The sequence below is a fragment of the Ambystoma mexicanum genome, chromosome 9 (genome assembly GCF_040938575.1).
Source record: "Ambystoma mexicanum isolate Mex_15411 chromosome 9, UKY_AmexF1_1, whole genome shotgun sequence".
Classification (NCBI taxonomy): Eukaryota; Metazoa; Chordata; class Amphibia; order Caudata; family Ambystomatidae; genus Ambystoma; species Ambystoma mexicanum.
Genome location: NC_090931.1, coordinates 1,073,960,327 through 1,073,977,570, shown reverse-complemented (window position 1 = coordinate 1,073,977,570; position 17,244 = coordinate 1,073,960,327). Strand labels below are relative to the sequence as shown.

Genomic DNA, 17,244 nt, shown 5'->3' with positions numbered 1-17,244 from the left:
TGGAGAACGGAGATCATTGGCAATTTAAATGAGGCTGGCATATCAATGGAACTTCTGGTATCTAACCCAACAAAAGCCAAACACAAAATCTGGCTCAAAGATTGGATAAATACCAAGAAGCTTGGGAACAGTACAAGGACTTTATCAATAATCTGCACCTTCATAAAAGATATCAAAATCCTGAATCTTAGCTTGTGAAATGTCCGGATTCTTTACATGGACAAGCGTTCATGCGATTTAGGTTAAATGTATGGCCTACTAAAGTGCTCCTAGCCAGATGCAAGATGATATTCCAAGCAGCCAACGTATGTCGTTTTCGTCAGATAAATGGGCAATCTGAGTAGGTAAAGCATCTCCTAGCAGATTGTCCCATACTGCATACCCCACGTGATACATTTTGGAAAAAACACTTTGGCTGTTAAGGTCATGGATTCAGAAGCCCTATGGCATTTAATGTTTTGCACAACAAAAAATTCCATTAGGGTGGCCATCGTACAATTCCTGTTTTTTGAATATTGTGCCAACTATATGAATTTATTTCGATCTGTGTTGAAGCAATTATAGTAGATGAACTACACCTGCTCCCTAAAACCGCAAAAATGCTAAATGGAAAAGGTGTCTGAGAATGCCTCATGGTCCAATTGGTCATATCTATGCAGCTATATTTGACTATACGGGAATTGCTTATCAAATATCTAATGTACCATATGAAGCTTATAACTGGAACGACAAAACAAAATGAACTCAAAATTGTATATTATCCATATTGCTGTGAAGCAAAGACCAGTATGTTTTAGAACATTTATACCATTAATTCAGATTTTAATTGTACATCTGGACTGGAGTTATTTTTATTTTTTTTAGTGTAGAATGTTACTTACACGGTCTACAATAGGAAATTTTGTTTTTTTTTAGCATGTTTGATTTTTTTTTGTTTGTATTCTCTTTTAAATCTGGTTATAAATTGTATATTGAAAGGTTGTATTTTTTTTGTTTTACAAATATCGATGACCAAAAAGAACAAACAAATATTGCAGTAGTATTCCTTCTAATTTCGACTCTTTTCCTGGAGAAAAATAATGCTTTTATAGTCTGAATCATAGCGTCTGGCTACAGTATGTTAACTACCTCTGTGGTGAAATAGAAAAGCCCCTTAACAAATTGATAGACCTGGATAAACCCTCCTATCTAAAAAGGAAAACTATCTCTTGTTGCTACCATCTGATATGGGGGGGGGGGTGAGGCAAAAGTTTCCTTTATATCAGGTTGAGAGGTACCTCGTCAGGGCTGGGTAGAGTTGGTTCTATGCTTTCATATAGACTTCTTTTTGAAAGTCTTCATTTTGGTTAGACTTAATGTGCTGAACATGCTTTTGTTCGTTTTTTCATTATAGGAGCACCCACCATCCCAGTGCCCCTGCCCATTCCACGCCCTCCTACCTCCCTCTATCCAACCCCTTTACTTCCCTACCCCATACACACCTGCAAATGTACTTATGTACATATTATATAATGCCTAAAATATCACTGGATAGCAGAGCCACATGAACCATTCTGCATTGAAAGTGCATGCACCATATTAATATTGCTTTCATGGTTCTCTCCTTTAAGTGAGCAGTTGTGAGGGCAGGGGAGTTGCTAGGTCTGGAAAAGACCCGGGGCTAAGCTGATGTCAGAACTGTTGGGACTGGGGGCTAGCTAGTCTTTTGGCTATAGCTCCTGAGATTCTATCCGGGGCTACAACCAAAAGATCAGGGGCTATAGCCCCCTTAGCCCCCCCCCCCTAGCAACGCCCCTGTGTGAGGGACAGTACCTGGGTCAGAAGAAGGGAATACTTGCTTTATCTTGAGGATGGTTATTGCATTCTGGAGGCACTGACTTTCTTGGCTTGTAGAAGGCATTGATAGAGGATTAGTCTGCCTCACATGTGGCCTTACTAAGTAGATCCTGTGTAGCCCTTTGTTCAGATGGTAGTATATGGCTGGGGAGACGACGATTGACAAACTCCCAATTGTCTGCTTGCCTTTTGCACTTAATATAGGCTACTGTTTCACCTGACGCCCGTTGGTGGACGCACTACTGAAAGATTAGATTACACTTTTTGAGAAATTGTTGAACCTGTCATAATAGTGAGCTTACCCCTGGTTATAGGTATTTGCGGTTTTGCTGTTTTGGTGGTGTCAGTCTAAACATTTCAAATAAAGGCTGGATGGTGGGTGTAGCGGTACTCCATTGGAGTCCTGACTAGAGGGCTGACTTTGTATCAGGATCCCATGTGCTTCACAAAGTGTCACGTGAAGGCTGGAGCAGTCTTTAAGAAGCAGTTAACTGCATTTTGATCCTGAGGGAGCCGAGATTGAGTTGCACTTCTGGTGGTAGCATGCTGAAGCTGCAAATAAGTCATATTGAAGTTGTATAGTGCAGAATCTCAAACTCCTACCTTCTCCCTATAACCCTCTTTTTTGGGGAGAGTGTACGGAAGTGATTTGGCAGGGTTACTGCAGATTTCAAACTACTTGAAAGATGAAAATGTATAATGATTCATGGGAATTGGTGAATTATTCCTCGACCAAGAAGTTGATATCCAAGGAAAAGTAGGAAAGGGCGATTATTTCAGAAATCATTTTAGCTTGTCTTGCACATGGAGAGGATGATTATGGAATCATTGAATGTACTCTACACGAGGATTGATGTAAATGTGGCAAGGGTAGACCCTGAGGCAAATTCCAAGGCGTTTGGTGCATCGTTGCTTGACTTTGAAGGGCTGATGCAAAATTAGTGGTATTTGTGAAATAACGGTAAAGTATGCTTGCCCTCAAGTTCAGGTGGAACCCGGGGGGCAGATGTTGAGGCTTCAGTGACGCTGCCTACATTAGAACTGCTGTATAACACATGCTTTTGTGCGGTTTGCGTGCAGACCCGTGACACCTCATTTTTCCACAACTAGTGAATTGCAGAGGCGTTTCTCGTTTGATCCTTTGAGGCATGTAACGCTTTAGGGGGGCCAGGAAGCCTGGGTACAGAGTTGGCAAACGTTTAAGATCCATCTGTAGGGAAAGATCTCAGTAATCTGTTCTTCATTGTATTCATAAGCTTAAGACACGGTAACAATGGATTTCCAAAATCAACCCTTGTGGGGAGAATTTTTCATTTTTTTATTTATCATTACTCTTTACCAAAGAGAACTTTACACAAGTTAAATTATACATACACATTTCTCGTACATATACATCCACAAACCCAAAAAGAATAGAAACACAAGGCAACATACATTGAACCATAAGACCATCAGGCACTGCCTATAAAAATGACTGCCCCAAAATTTAATACAACGGATCACTGCTAGTGTCAGGACCACTGACTTCCCTTATACGATTTGAGCCCAAAACAACTCCTGATCCAACAACCTATAATCTTTTATAATAGAATACAAATATTTGTGCCTGATCAGCGCGGTTTGCAGACAATATATCAAATGTTCCAATGTTTCTATTGCTTCTTTATCTGTACAGAATCTACAATACCGATGAGATCTTTCGCTACCATTTCTAGCACCTTCTATTTTCCAGGTGGAGTATAAATTCTGGCGTAAACGCATGAACGCCATTCTCCAACCTGGGCCGGAAAGCATTTAATAGAGTTCTGGAATCAAGAAGGTCTTTATAGATTTTACAACATTTCGAAATAAGATCTATTTGCCAGCCGCCTCTATTGTACGAATCCAATCGCTTTCCTCCACTGCCTTTTTTAGCTTGAGCGACTCCTCATGTAGTACTTCAATTGGTCAATTCAGGCGCAACAGTCTTGTCATTCCCTTCACCCATCCTGTAAAATGGTTGGATGATTAATTTAACAAAGCGTGGTGGGGGGGCGAAATCTGATATTTCTAAAAAGAAAAATGGTAGCAATTTACATTCAAAACCTAGCTCTAATAGATAGGAGCCCAAACTCCTAGAGTATTATATAGGCCGGAATACCCTTAGGAAGACCCAGGACCTTTCTCCAGATGAAACCCTCCAGCCGGGTCCAGTTCGATCCGCAATCTATGGAAAAAACATCTGTATCGTATAACTGGATCGGCAGGAGCTTAGACTTATATTAAGTTAGTGTGGAGAAAAGAAAATGTCCCCCATTTGGATTCAATGCTCTTCATCTGAAGGGTAAACACAGCACATATTCTCTTCATTACATCCAAATGAATCATTTTAATAGGATGTCCATAAATTGTAAAGCCTAGATAGGTATAGTTATCAATCTGTTCGATTGCCACACCCTTCAATGTCCATATGAATGTCTTTTTCCTTTTTCTGAACCCACATGTTATGACCTTTGTTTTTTGGCAATTTATTTCCAGACCATGTGCATCCATGAATGGCATTGGTACATTCAGGGAGCGCTGAAGGCCAATGGGGGTTTGATACATAAAAGCTAGATAATCTGCATAGAGGAAGTAGTGGAACATTTCAGACTCCATTCGGCGGGAAGGCTGAGTCCCCGGCCAACCGTAACCCCAAATCTGAAAGATCTCCATTAAATAGGGCTGAAGTCAAGACACACCCTTGTCTGACTCCCCGGTGTGTCTTCCCTGGTTCAAATAATGTTCCTGTGCCATCAAGACACACTTGTACCTTGCGATCTTCATGCAATGCCGTAATTCTCTCCAGCAAGGACTGCGGGATACCCGAGTCACTTCGTTTTTCCCACAACATTTCTCACCATTCTGTCAAAAGCTCAAGACTATATATACCACGTATAGAGGTTTTTTCTGCCCTTTTAGCCTCCACTAACATATGCAGGACAAAGCCATTGATCTGGTTTGCCAAACACAAACACCAGACTGGCATTGATCAAAATGGCCAGCCTCTCTTGTCCAATTATTTAGAGCTTCCAGGGCTATCGAAGCAAAGATTTTACTACAGGAGCCAAGTAGAGCGATGCGCTTGTAGTTCCTAAGTGGTAGCCCATCACACTTATTGAAGATGGGAACCAAAATGGCAGTCTTCCAAGATTCCAGGATCATTTTACAGACTAGGATGAAACGAGATTAATAGGATGGCTGCCCATAGAGTAGCATCGGTCCTCATTACAAAGTTGGAAATCCTGTCTGGGCCTGAGTTTTTTGGATGTGCAACAGAAGTTTTTTCTACCTCCACATGGGCATATGCCAATTTAATATGCTGTATCCAGACTTTCTCCGATAGACAAGATTTTGTGCAGGCGAATGGTATATCTGGATTATCATTCATGAGCTTCCAAAACTCTTTGGTGTCTTTGTACCTAAGGATCTGTAAAATCCTCTCTCCCTCTTACTACAGAAGGCGCGACCCCTTCGACATTACACCCAATTCTTGAAGGACTGCTTGTTTTTTTTGGCCTTTGCTCGGTACTCCCCAGATCGGGATTATTCTTTTTTTTTTTTTTTTTTTTTTTTTTTGGAAACCCCAAGTTCCTCAACTGCCTTTCTTTTCTTTGCCTGAATAACCCCATCAAATGAGCAGTATAATTCACATTTCCCTGAAACCCCAGATGCCCTTATCGCAAGGCCCTGGATTTCCCCTCTTATAAAGCGGGTCAAATTTACCTACTGATAGGGATGCCTCAGCCCAATCCTGCGATTCTGAATCTAGCAGTTTATATAGTTTCTTATTCACTTTTACAATTGACCTTGGGCACCAGGACAAACTGGTGCCTGCATTGTTCACCATTAGGTTGCAAATATTCAAAGCTTTGCCTTCAACAGGCGACTGCATCAAGACACATCCCACCAACAAATGTACACTACAGTGGGATATCTATATCTATATCTTCAACAGTAGAGGAAGCATTTGGACCATACCCTATTTTATGCATGGGCTTATCGCGCACAGATGACCAATTTAGACCATGGAAGTCCCAGTCATTCATTTCATCCATCTTTCTGCGTTTCGCTCCTTAACACCCTTCCCACCTGTCTCTTACACTCCTCCCGATAGTAACATTTTAAATCACCCATGAGAATGATGTCCGAAGGGTTTCCCTCACTCAACTAGTTTTGTAAAATATCTTCTGCACAAACCAATAACTCCTCACCGAGCAGAAGGTGATTCCAGTACAAACTGATCAGTAGAAAGGCCTTTATGAGAACACCCCTCTATTGTGACTAAAATACTGCGAGACTTCCATGTTCAGAGGAATTCCTATAGCTAACCCATCCAATATCACATTTAAGTGCTGTCAATTGACCTATCAGCCTTCCCCGAAGACCTTGTCTAGCAAACTGGCAGAAGATGAGGTATCCAAGTGCTGGGGTATCCATAATTCATGTTTCCTGAAGTTATTCTATGGAATGACTTTAGTAGACTTGCATCTCCTTCACTTCAGGGCCATCTTAAGTTTTTGGGGCCTGGGGCACAGACCGCCTTGGGGCCCTCCCTGAATCCCATGACCCCCCCTCCAAAGCCTCAAAACATATGCCCCCTCACAATCTGCAAAATTAAGGGATTATTACCTCAAGTCAGATTCAACCGATACTTGTCTAGACTTTGAATGGATTATCTAATCCTGGTTCCCCAATAGGATGCTCTATATTAGACATTCTCACTTTATTTTGCACAAAGGGAACCAGTACCAAGACGTTGCCCAACGAGCACACTGAGCTACATTAAGCCAGACCAGATGTTTCAATATCCAAGACCCTCCCACTAGCAATGTACTAGAGCCATGCTACTGCTGTGGTTTGACCTCCTCACCAAGGGTATGGGGGAAATGACCATGGCAGACCAGTCCAAAAACAAAATACAGGGACAAATATTATGGACTGTGCAAATCTACAGCAAGCAGCGCCAGAGGACATGAAGCCATAGTGCAATGCAATACATTGACAGCTGTGAGAAACCAGAGGGTGTCTCACTGTCTGTACCTTGGATGGGGATCTCTTTCTCAGGTGGCCAGTGCACGGCCATCACCCTTGCATCCAGACCCTGGGGGAGGACAAGTGCGGGAGGATAACCTGAGGGAGGGGTCCTCTGGTAGTGGGGGGGGGGTGGTGAGACATCAGATGGTGAGATGCGGTATTCCCTCCCCTTTTGGACACTTCCCCACCTTTATAGGTTATTCTGAATTCCGGTCCCGTTGCCCCGCCCTAATTCCAACAAGTACCACCTCGGAACAGAAGGAAATTACATATTTCAGCACATGTACTACAACAGGTCTATCTCCTTTTTTCCGGCAATTTTCCGCACTTACTAGTCAAAACTACAACTCCCACAATCCCTACTTCCATTCTAGAAATCCAACTACTGGGACAAAAGAGGCAGATGGGAGTCATGAGGGTTACCCATAGGCATCAATGGGCAATGGATTCCTATGGGCAGTCTCCATGTTACCTGATAATGAGGTCAGGCAGGGAGGGACAACTACCCACATGACTCCAATCAACTCTAGCTGGGAGTATAAAAGCAGGCGCCAGAAACCGCATTACGAGTGAGCTGGCGATGCCGGAGGGTGCCAGAAACCCAGAGACCCAAGGAGTTGAGAGAAACCTGGAAGGACGGGAGGAAGGACTACCCAGACACTGAGCCTGACTGCGCAGGGGAGGCTGTAGTGTGGCGTGAAAGCTGTGCCTCCAGGAAACCTAAACCAGGGAAAGCTGGGGTTGCCTTGTGGCACCAACAGAACTCCTCCCCTGGGCAAAAAAGGAGCCCATACCTCTGGGGGGCAGCTGGCAAGACCCTGACCCCAGGTAAACACCCAAAGTGCTCCTGAAACCACGTGAATGCTGTTTTGGGGGGCTAGCGATGTAGGAGCAAAATATCCAGAAGTGATTTTTGGGACTGGGACTCCAAAGACTGTTAAGGATTTCAATCAGGCGACACACACTTTGGTCCCGGCCTAGTATGTAGCGCACAACTGAGATGCTTTTCTCCTCATTTTATGCAGATTCAATTTGAGATGGTACTCTACTCGTATCACACCCCCTTTTTCAAATACCCCGGGTCACAACAGACCATGAACCAAGCTGGTCTGGGAAAGCTTTAGAACGTTTGCGCGGGGTAGAATGTACATACTGCGAAGTTTCATCAGAAGCGCTACTTATTAAAGTATCATTTTGATGTAGATTTTCGTTAGATATAGGGGATTCACATTGTCTTGCATGAATGGAGACAGTCATCATTCAGAGACTCATGGATTGTATGATTAACACTTGGCCGTATGTATTGGAAGGTCAATGGATTTCACGTTCCTAAATCCATCAGCTGCAAGCAAGGTAGAATCAGATAACCGGTGTGGCATAGAAACGACATGAGTAAGAACCTTCGCATGAGCGGTTCGATGTGAGCGCTCAGGGATGCAATTTGGAGAATGCAAAAAGCCTGGCAAGCGTGTTTTTCCAAAAGGTAAAGGCAGGTTATTAAGCAAATGCACATTGGAAGCATTTGTACACTAAAGTCTACTCGCATTTGCGGACGCATTTGGTGTGTTCTTACTGTTTATGCCTGGGAATTGGCATAATCGACGTGTGCATTCTACACATTGCATGCAAATTACCTGTGGCTGCCATCTTCGCTGAAATGAGAGCACGCTCGGGCATACCGGATTTTAAAGAGTATAAATGATTAAACATAGACAAAAAGCTGAATCTTCAACACAGCCGCCAGTGAGTCGGAAGTAACCTGCACGAAACTGGTCTGTGAATGAAGGGCGAGAGCCAACAAAATACAAAGCAAAGCGTGTGATCCCTAGCGAAAGGGAATCGTAGTGAATGATAAAAGGCTTGCGCCCGACTGAGGGAAGCCCAAGAAATTGTGGAAGCTATATAGTTTAACCCCAGCTGAGGGAAACCAGAAACAAAGTAAACAACAAATGAGTGTTTGAACTTTGAAGCCAAGATACTATACCGCAGACAGTGGCCGGCACCACATGGGTGCTCATTCGAAATTGTTAGATATCCAGCTGAAAGGTGGCAAATGTGATGAGTGATAAAGAATTGTGACATCGAAGTGATCCTGCAACGGGTCAAGCAAAACCCTGTGCACATTCAAACATCTTTGATAGTTGATGAAAAAGTATATGAAGTTTGTCCGAGCCTGGCTGAGGGAGATCAGCTAACAGCCTTTTGGTTAAAGCAAGTTTGTGTAGTTATATTGGAAATTGGAATTAGTCCGAGCAAGGTGGAGGGAGACTAATTGAACATTGTGTTGAAACGAGATCTAGGCCGGACTGAGGGGGGATCCGAGATGTGATCCCGGGTGAACCATGAGTCACCTGAGCGAGAATATCCTACCAGAAATTGGAGGCATAAATAATTTACGAACATTGTGTTGCCAGGATCTGAGCCCGGCTGAGGGGATCAGAGGTGAACAATGAATCGCCTAAGAATTTTGAGTACTTGTGAAAATCTGAAAGAGGGAAATAACTTATTGTTTGTCACATCAGGCCTTCTGAATGAAGAGACTTTGAAAGGCAAAGAGACTTGGGTATGGAAAGCCCTGATGCTAATTATCAAACTGTATCCTTGTGCTAGAGAAGCTAGAGACTGCGAAGCTCGAGTGTACTGCCTTCTCCCGTCCTGAAAACTTGAGGAAGGGAGGCCAACGGCCTGAACATCCTGACATATTTTGTGAACACTTCTTTTTTGTGATATTGTTTCCCACACTGTTTGTATTTAGAGGGAAGGAATGGCAATAGGTTTATTAGTTAGTATAAGCCCTTTTGTTTTGAAAAGACACTACTAGAACTGCGTTATTATTTGATGGTCGTAGCTTGCTCCCATATGTAGATTTAGGATTAGATGGGCTTTTTTCAAACTCTTTTGTTCAATAAACACCCTTGAACTGTGGTCACCTGTGTATGTCTTGTAACTGTTAGTCCATGACCCCTTGAGATACTTTCCTGGCATTAGGTGTGATGTCTTCCGACGCACAGTAATGAGCAGCATGTAAAGAAACTGATGAAGTGGAACTTTCAATGACACTGGTAATGTTGACAAATGCCCACTTTTTTCATCAATCACCCCTTGTGTTCAAATTTTAATTCACCTTTGCCAGTTACATAACAAATGGGTGTTGCCATAACCAAAGTTAGTGGCACTCATTGTATCGTCTTCCGGAGGTTGATGGGTCAAAATGGCCCTGTAAGTATGCACTTATGACCTTGATTTTAATGCACCTGATTCATGCTTTTCCATTTAGCGCTTTAATGGGCATAGGTTTCCATTATCCTCCGCACCTTTAAAGGATGAAAAGCTGAGCCGGCCCTGCCTGTGTTCGAACCTGCGACTTGGTAGTCATGTCCACACCTAGTGACCATTTCTAGAACACTTCACACTGACTGATAAAACTCATGACGCTTGAATAACAGGGATTGCTAGTAGGCTACTTAATGAAGGATTAGGGGCCATGCTCACCCAAACAGGCTGTGAAGTGTGCTCTTCTGGTTTGTGCTTTTCAATAGAGGGACACATAGTTGCTGCAGGGTCTGACCGGGGCATAACATTGACTTGGGCAAAAATGATAAAGTGGTCCAGTGTTGCAGATTACACTGCCATCCCAGAGTACTACCCAAGGAGAAGGTTTTGTGTAAAATGTTAAATTCTTTGTTTCAACAAATAATTGTTTGGCAACAATGGTCAAAACTACTAGCTGCATAGTAAAGTAACTCTTCCAACTGTCCCGCTTTCACAAAAAAGAACTTGCCAACAGTAGCCTGTTGGCCTGTACTTCGGTCATTGCATATTTCCCTAAAGACTAATCTGAGCCTGTTCTCCCCATCCACCCCTCCCACATCTTTTAAAGGAAGGACGAAAGCTCCCAGATTGTAATCCACAGTGGTATTGTTCCCAAACACATAACTTGTGCCAATATTATCTGGAAACCAAGCATTGTACATGATTCTCTGCAGCAGGTGCAGTGACACACTGTACATATTTTATAAAAATGTATTTTGGGATATGAGTTAAACTTCAAGACCATATGCATCTTAGACCTTTTTGCAACACACCCACATCCCGGTTAGAACTCGCGCACGTTTGGCAACCTACCTATTAGCTCTAGCTCACAAAATAGCTAGATTGCTCTCAATTCTACCAGCTGCCTAGGCGTTACCCCCATTCCTGTGAACAGTGCCCGTGAGAAGGAAACCCTAATAGCCTGCCAGCCAATCGCAACCCCGCAAGCAATACTGCGACAATAGAACAAGGGCTGGCTGTGTGTAGAAACATAGTGCTGGTCCTGCTGGTACATGTTTATCGGGGCACTTTGAGGGGAGGGGAGGGGAGGGGAGTGGAGGGGGTGGGGGTTTGAAAGGAGTTTAGGCATGAATATTGAAGTCTCTGGCCTACATACCTGCATGCTTGGCTTCCTGTCCTTCTCCCCTCCACCTACCCATGTAATTTAGACCAATGCAAGTTTAGTTGTCATTTATACATGAGGCTCCATGACGCTTTGCAATGAACCACAGCCTGAATGCACAAAATAAAGCCTTGAGTCGCAGGGATGCCAGAGCTGCAAAACAAACTTATCCAGATCATGCTTTCCGGGAAGCTAATCTCAATATTTGGAATAATTTGGACTCGGACACATAGCACACTAGACCAAAACATTGAAATATAGGGAAATGCAGTGGTGTTGATAAGAGCCATTAATTGCGCTGGAGACAAAAACTGGATCTACTAATTGCAAAGTGGTTATGGTGCACCGCACAGTCCTGAAGAGTGTCCCCTTGCTGTGATATACTACGGGGCCTAAAGGAACAGACCGGAGCTGCACAGATTAAACCAACAAGCCAATTCATTTAAAAATCAACTGACTTTTCAACTCCCTTTTCTAAATGAAAAGTTACAAACCCCCAAAACGTGTACATATTTAGATCCTTGTGCTTGGCTCATGTCACGAGGGCTCACACCACACCCAGTCCTCTACTCTCGCGATACAGGCAGCCACAGACTGGCAGAGACTGGAGACACAACCAGGGTCCAGGTCATTTGACTGGCAACTGGAAGGTGCATCATTGATTGGTTGCTATGCGAGGAGGCAGGGCAGCACCAGTTCAGCAGGAGCTGAGCAGAGCCTCAGCCATACACAACCCGAGTTGACTGGCCCACCACACCCCCTCGGCCACTCCATCAACATTGTTGTATTTATCATCATTGGAGTTGCCACACTGCCCAGGGCGCTGCTGCCACACCACCTGAAGTGAACTTGTGCCCCAGCACTTGATTGCTTGTTGTGTGGGGGCTGCGGGCAGGGAGGGGGAGCAGTGCCAGTGTGACTTGACTTTTTTTTAAAATGTGTACCTGCAGGCTTCAGCTCACCGGCTCAGCTGCATCTTCTTTCCAGGCACGCTCGCCCACTCAACAAATAGTTTTTTTATATGTGCAAATGTGACATTTGCAAATTTTAAGAGCCTTTTTCTTTATCAGCAATGTTGTCTGTCCTAGCCAGCTTCCCCCTCCAGGCTGGGCACCAGACTCTTCCCCTCAAGTACCACCCTACCCCCGCCCCCCCGACCTTCAATTTGGGCAGCAGGTGGGGTGGGCTCCTCCCAGGATGGGGATGATGGGGGCATGTGGCCCGTTTGCCCACCCATAAAGACGTCTCTACTTCACTTAACATATGCTTAAACCTCTAGTATTCCATGTTTCTACGTTTAAGATGCCTATGGGCCAAATATTACACTTCTTTTAGTTTGGCACCAGCTTCCGGGATGTCTGGCGAAAGATCAATCACTTTTAAACAGGCCGAGGTCTCTTCCTTCTCTATCAGGACTTTCCTACTTAGTTTTGGGCCCCCAGTAAACTCCTTCCTTTGGAACCCCATGGAATTAACCCTCCTAGTGTCCCCACAATGAGGGAGGCCCTTTAAATAGATTAAAGCCCATATATCTTAAGGCATCTACTTTACTCAACAACAGATCTTCAATACATGTAGTTTTTATATGAAGTATGACCATGTCTGTACTTGAGACTTTGGGGAACTCAATCAAGCAATATCTCTGGTATAAACATTTGAGTGGGTAGATATTAGCAAACGGATCCAGAACCTTTGTTCTATTCAGAATTGGGCAGCTATTGAAATCCAAAATGTGTTCCAAAACCAGAGGACCATAACTTATATTTTTCTCAGATCTCATGGAGGTCTGGTTTGAGCATGCAGTGCGTATTTTCTGCAAACTGTCGATGACGCTGCTTTGCCTCCATCGTGTCCACTACCTTGTGTATTGTCGGGGGATTTGCTAGCATAGTGGCCAAACTAATAACTCCTGATAAAATTAACGAGGTGTCTTCATAGATTCCTATAACCCCACTTCCTCCCCTGATATGGGCCACTCCAATTGCCCCTCTTCCGCAGAGCACCTCTTATTGAGCAAGGGAAGAATGGAACCTTGCCTACAAGACCCCTTGCTCGGGGAAACCTCGATACATACATTTTTCGGCGATTGCTTCCCAGTATCACTCTTAAACAGGCCTGACCCGCCAACATAAGCTGGTCGAGATCCAATACCGGAGGAGTCCTGTGCTGTTTGCACAGGAATTTTCATGAGTCGCAATTTTATGAAACTTCAGTGGGCTGCATATTTTAAGCCTTTTTAGTCTGGATTTTTTTGCTTTTTTTTTCCCTATTTCTGCTAGTAAAATCTCTATTCTGAGAGCCCAGATCGGCTGCTTCTTGACCCTCAGGATCTTCAGTTGCTCACTCCTGTAGCCCCTCTTGCTCCTCTATACTCACCGAAACAATATGTGGCGGGGGTTCATCCTCCCAATCTTGCTCAGAGGGAGTCTTGTCCTGATCTGCACATAAATCAATAATAGGACTAGGTGGTGAACGCCTGGCCCCCCTGACTCCCCTCGCCCACTGAAATCGGGGGCCAACTGGAAGGGAGCGGGGAGGGATAACTGGTCCCACCGATCTGGTAGGGCGAATGAGCATTCCATTCCCTAACCTGTACGATCACCCAAGGCTCCACCCCTGCAACAGGGTTTTCACATTGCAACAATATAGCCATTGAGGAAGCAGAATTGTTTCCCAGGTCCTTCGGTACGGACCTCATCTCCCTTCCACATTGAGATTATGAAATCCTTTATCCCATTATTTAAGAATGTAGGACATGGTTGCAGATGGCAGCGGGTCTTCCGTACAAGGTCAGTCTTCCACTCAGCAAACCACTGGAAGCAGACAGTGGAATATCTGATTCGAGGGGATTGGGTCCTCCGACGTATTCCAGATCTATGACCGTAATCACCACAGCTGTGCTGCAGTGATTACTGTCATAGATATGGAATACGTCGGAGGACCATCCCATCGAAAGAACGTTACCAGGTAAGAGCATAACTTGTTCTTCCATGGCATTCGGCAGAGTAGAACAACCTTCCCTGCTTATTAATGGACTGATGTTAACAACTTGTGACATCACATTTCTTGCAAGTAAGTCTGTGGAGGCTTCGACAGTTTCAAAAAATATTGTGCCTTTATGTAGTCATATCGTCCAGGCCTGCTCTGGGTGCAAGTAGAGGGGGTATTGGGTTCAAAGACAGATGCACCCTCTTTGCAAGTTCTTGTGAAACGGTGGGCGCAAGGATAGAAAATCTGAGATGAGGTCTGCATTTGGGCAATGATGCAGATCTTTCAATATCCAAGTGGTCCATGGAGCATGACTCTTAAGGTATAGCCAACCTCGGGTCCCTCATTTCTTCTGATCCCGCCACCCTCCGCTTCCTCCTCAACTTGCCTCCCCACTTGGAGATTAGGGTCGTAATCCCTTCTGAGAAGTAGACTGGGATTTTTATTATATATTTTTTATTTTAAGCCATTTGAATCCCCTATAGATGTTACTTACTCTGGCATAGCTTGGCTGCGGGATCCTCTGCCAATGTTGATGCCCCACCACCCCCTAGATCTCGTCTGGACCCACTGAGGGGGCATTGGCCTTGCTTCTTGTATATATTCTAGGGAACTGCATTAACAGCACTTTGCGCGTGCCACAATCCAATCCCATAGCTGCTCCAGGGAGCACACAGCAGATGCGTCTTCCCCAGTCACCATCAGAAACAGCACTTCAGCACTGGGAGGATTTTGAGGGACCATCCTATTATGGTGAAAAGAAGACACTGAGAGCTTAGCCTAGCCCAATCAAAGTGATTTAATAGTGGCAAGGCTTGGTCTCAGGAAGGGTGTGTGGAGTGGTCCAGGGCTACAATCAGTCCACATAGATCAACACCAGCAATTCCAGGTAGACAGGTAAATATAAAAATATAATTGTTTAGGGAATTTTGCCCCATTAAATGGACACATGGAAGAGTGGTGGTTTAAGGTTCTCACAGGAAATAATGTGATGCTAACATGTGCACTAATTGATTATAGACACCATTTTAGCAATGGTCCGAACACGCTCATCTAAATTGACAATGTGATGGGGCAAATGAAGTTTGTATATTAACTGATTGAATGGATGATATGGTTCGATGAGAATGCTTGTCAAATGTTTGATAAAAGTTAGTAATAAACTAAGTCAATTAAAACATTTAAAAAATAATTTATTAGGCCTTTACACACTAAGTGGATCAAAAGACCAGGCATATAAACAGTGCTATACATACACCGTTTGGAGAGCTAGAAAAGCATTTGATTCAAGACCAGTGCAACATGGGTCAGTAGTCGGATGCATAAAAATAGACGGTACTCTTTAGAATAATCACAGAACAGCTCCCCTAACTCTTAACGTCCAACCCTTCTATGGTTTGGGGCCTGTTCCAAAGTATGCACTCTTCAGGTAGGCCTATATAGAGATTTCCAATATGTTCAAGTAAAGTTCATAGTATTACTCTACTCAATCCAACACACTGATTGCCGTAGGAAGTGATCCTTCACCCTGGCCCACCACTGTTGGTCTCTGAAGAGATGTACTGTCTGTTTTGTAGAAGAGCTTGTATTCTGCATGTTTATTTGTGCCACCCACACAAATATATCTAAAGTTATTGCAAAAAGGAGTGCTATCTTCCGCAACCTGGTTTTAGTTTATACATCAAGGTGCAACATCTCAAATTCTATGCAATTTGCCAGGTTCTAGAGTAATTTGCCACCATTTGTAATTAATAGGAAGTATTTCAGAAAACCGAATACAAAATCGCATTGAAACTTGTAATGCATTTACATCTCCTATGCCAGTAAATTAGAAATTACTTCAGTAATGTGCACTTCAATTTATTTACCATAGTTAAATATATGTTGCGGGTCATGCTTCCAGCCAAAGGACCCAGTGTGATTGACCTATTGATCTTGTGCATCTGAGTAAGGCAGTGGTGCCAGACTTATCAGTTGATAGACCACTACATAATTCCCCATCACGGCTCCAGCGTGCCTGAATAACTCCAGTTTCCCAAATTTTCCCTGGTTGCCAGGATGACCTTTAACTCTGTGTTCACTAGACACAACATAGGTAGGGGGTGAAGTACATGTTCATTGCGAATATTTCATCTCACTAGGGAGGCTGTACACAGTACATGAACAACGTTAATAAACTATTCTATTTGGTGTGCTTAACGGCCATCGCTCACAAATGGTTGCACTCCCTGTGCTGTCACTTTTTCTCTCGTATTTTCACAGTAACGGTCTGTTTTACTGGTGAGTTCCGAACGTGAAAAGCAAGGACTTGCTTTGTTACGTTATTTTCCTGTCTTTATGAGGACCTTGTTGACAAACCATTAACAACCAACTAGTGAAGACACAAGTCCTCATAAAGACAGGAGAAAATAGGATCTTCGTTTGACAGTTGCGGTCATGTTTAATATTTCTACACTTCGCTACATGGATTATTAGAAAACCTTTTGCGCTTTCTTCAACAAGAACATAAAAGGGCTGATGGAATGTTAAAATAGCATGCAAATTAAAATAAACAATGATACGCGAAAGGTCGGGGGTGTTGCTAGTTCTGGAAAAGATCAGGGGCTAAGCTAATGTCGGGACTGCCGGGATTGGGGGCTAGCTATAGCCTTTTGGTGGTAGTCCCTGAGCTTCTATCCGGGGCTACAACCAAAAGACATGGTGCTATAGCTCCCTCAGCACCCCCCTAGCAACGCCTCTGCGAAAGATTTATAGATGCGTACACCGGTTTCAAATGCTTTTCTATTTTAAGCTGTCCAAAGATCGCTGGACTAGTTTAAGCGAGGTTGACTTGGCTGCAGGTGAGTGTGCAGATCTGACCCCTGTTGGGCAGTAGATTAGTGTTGCGTCATACTGATGAACGTGCCCTCGTTCCATGTGCTTCACTATCA

General features: G+C 43.8%; 1 protein-coding gene across 13 annotated transcripts in view; it reads left to right on the top strand.

The window, feature by feature from the left end:
• PKP4 (plakophilin 4) overlaps positions 1-17,244 on the top strand; it is a 1,672,883-nt gene that overhangs the window by 549,434 nt on the left and 1,106,205 nt on the right. The window lies entirely within an intron of this gene.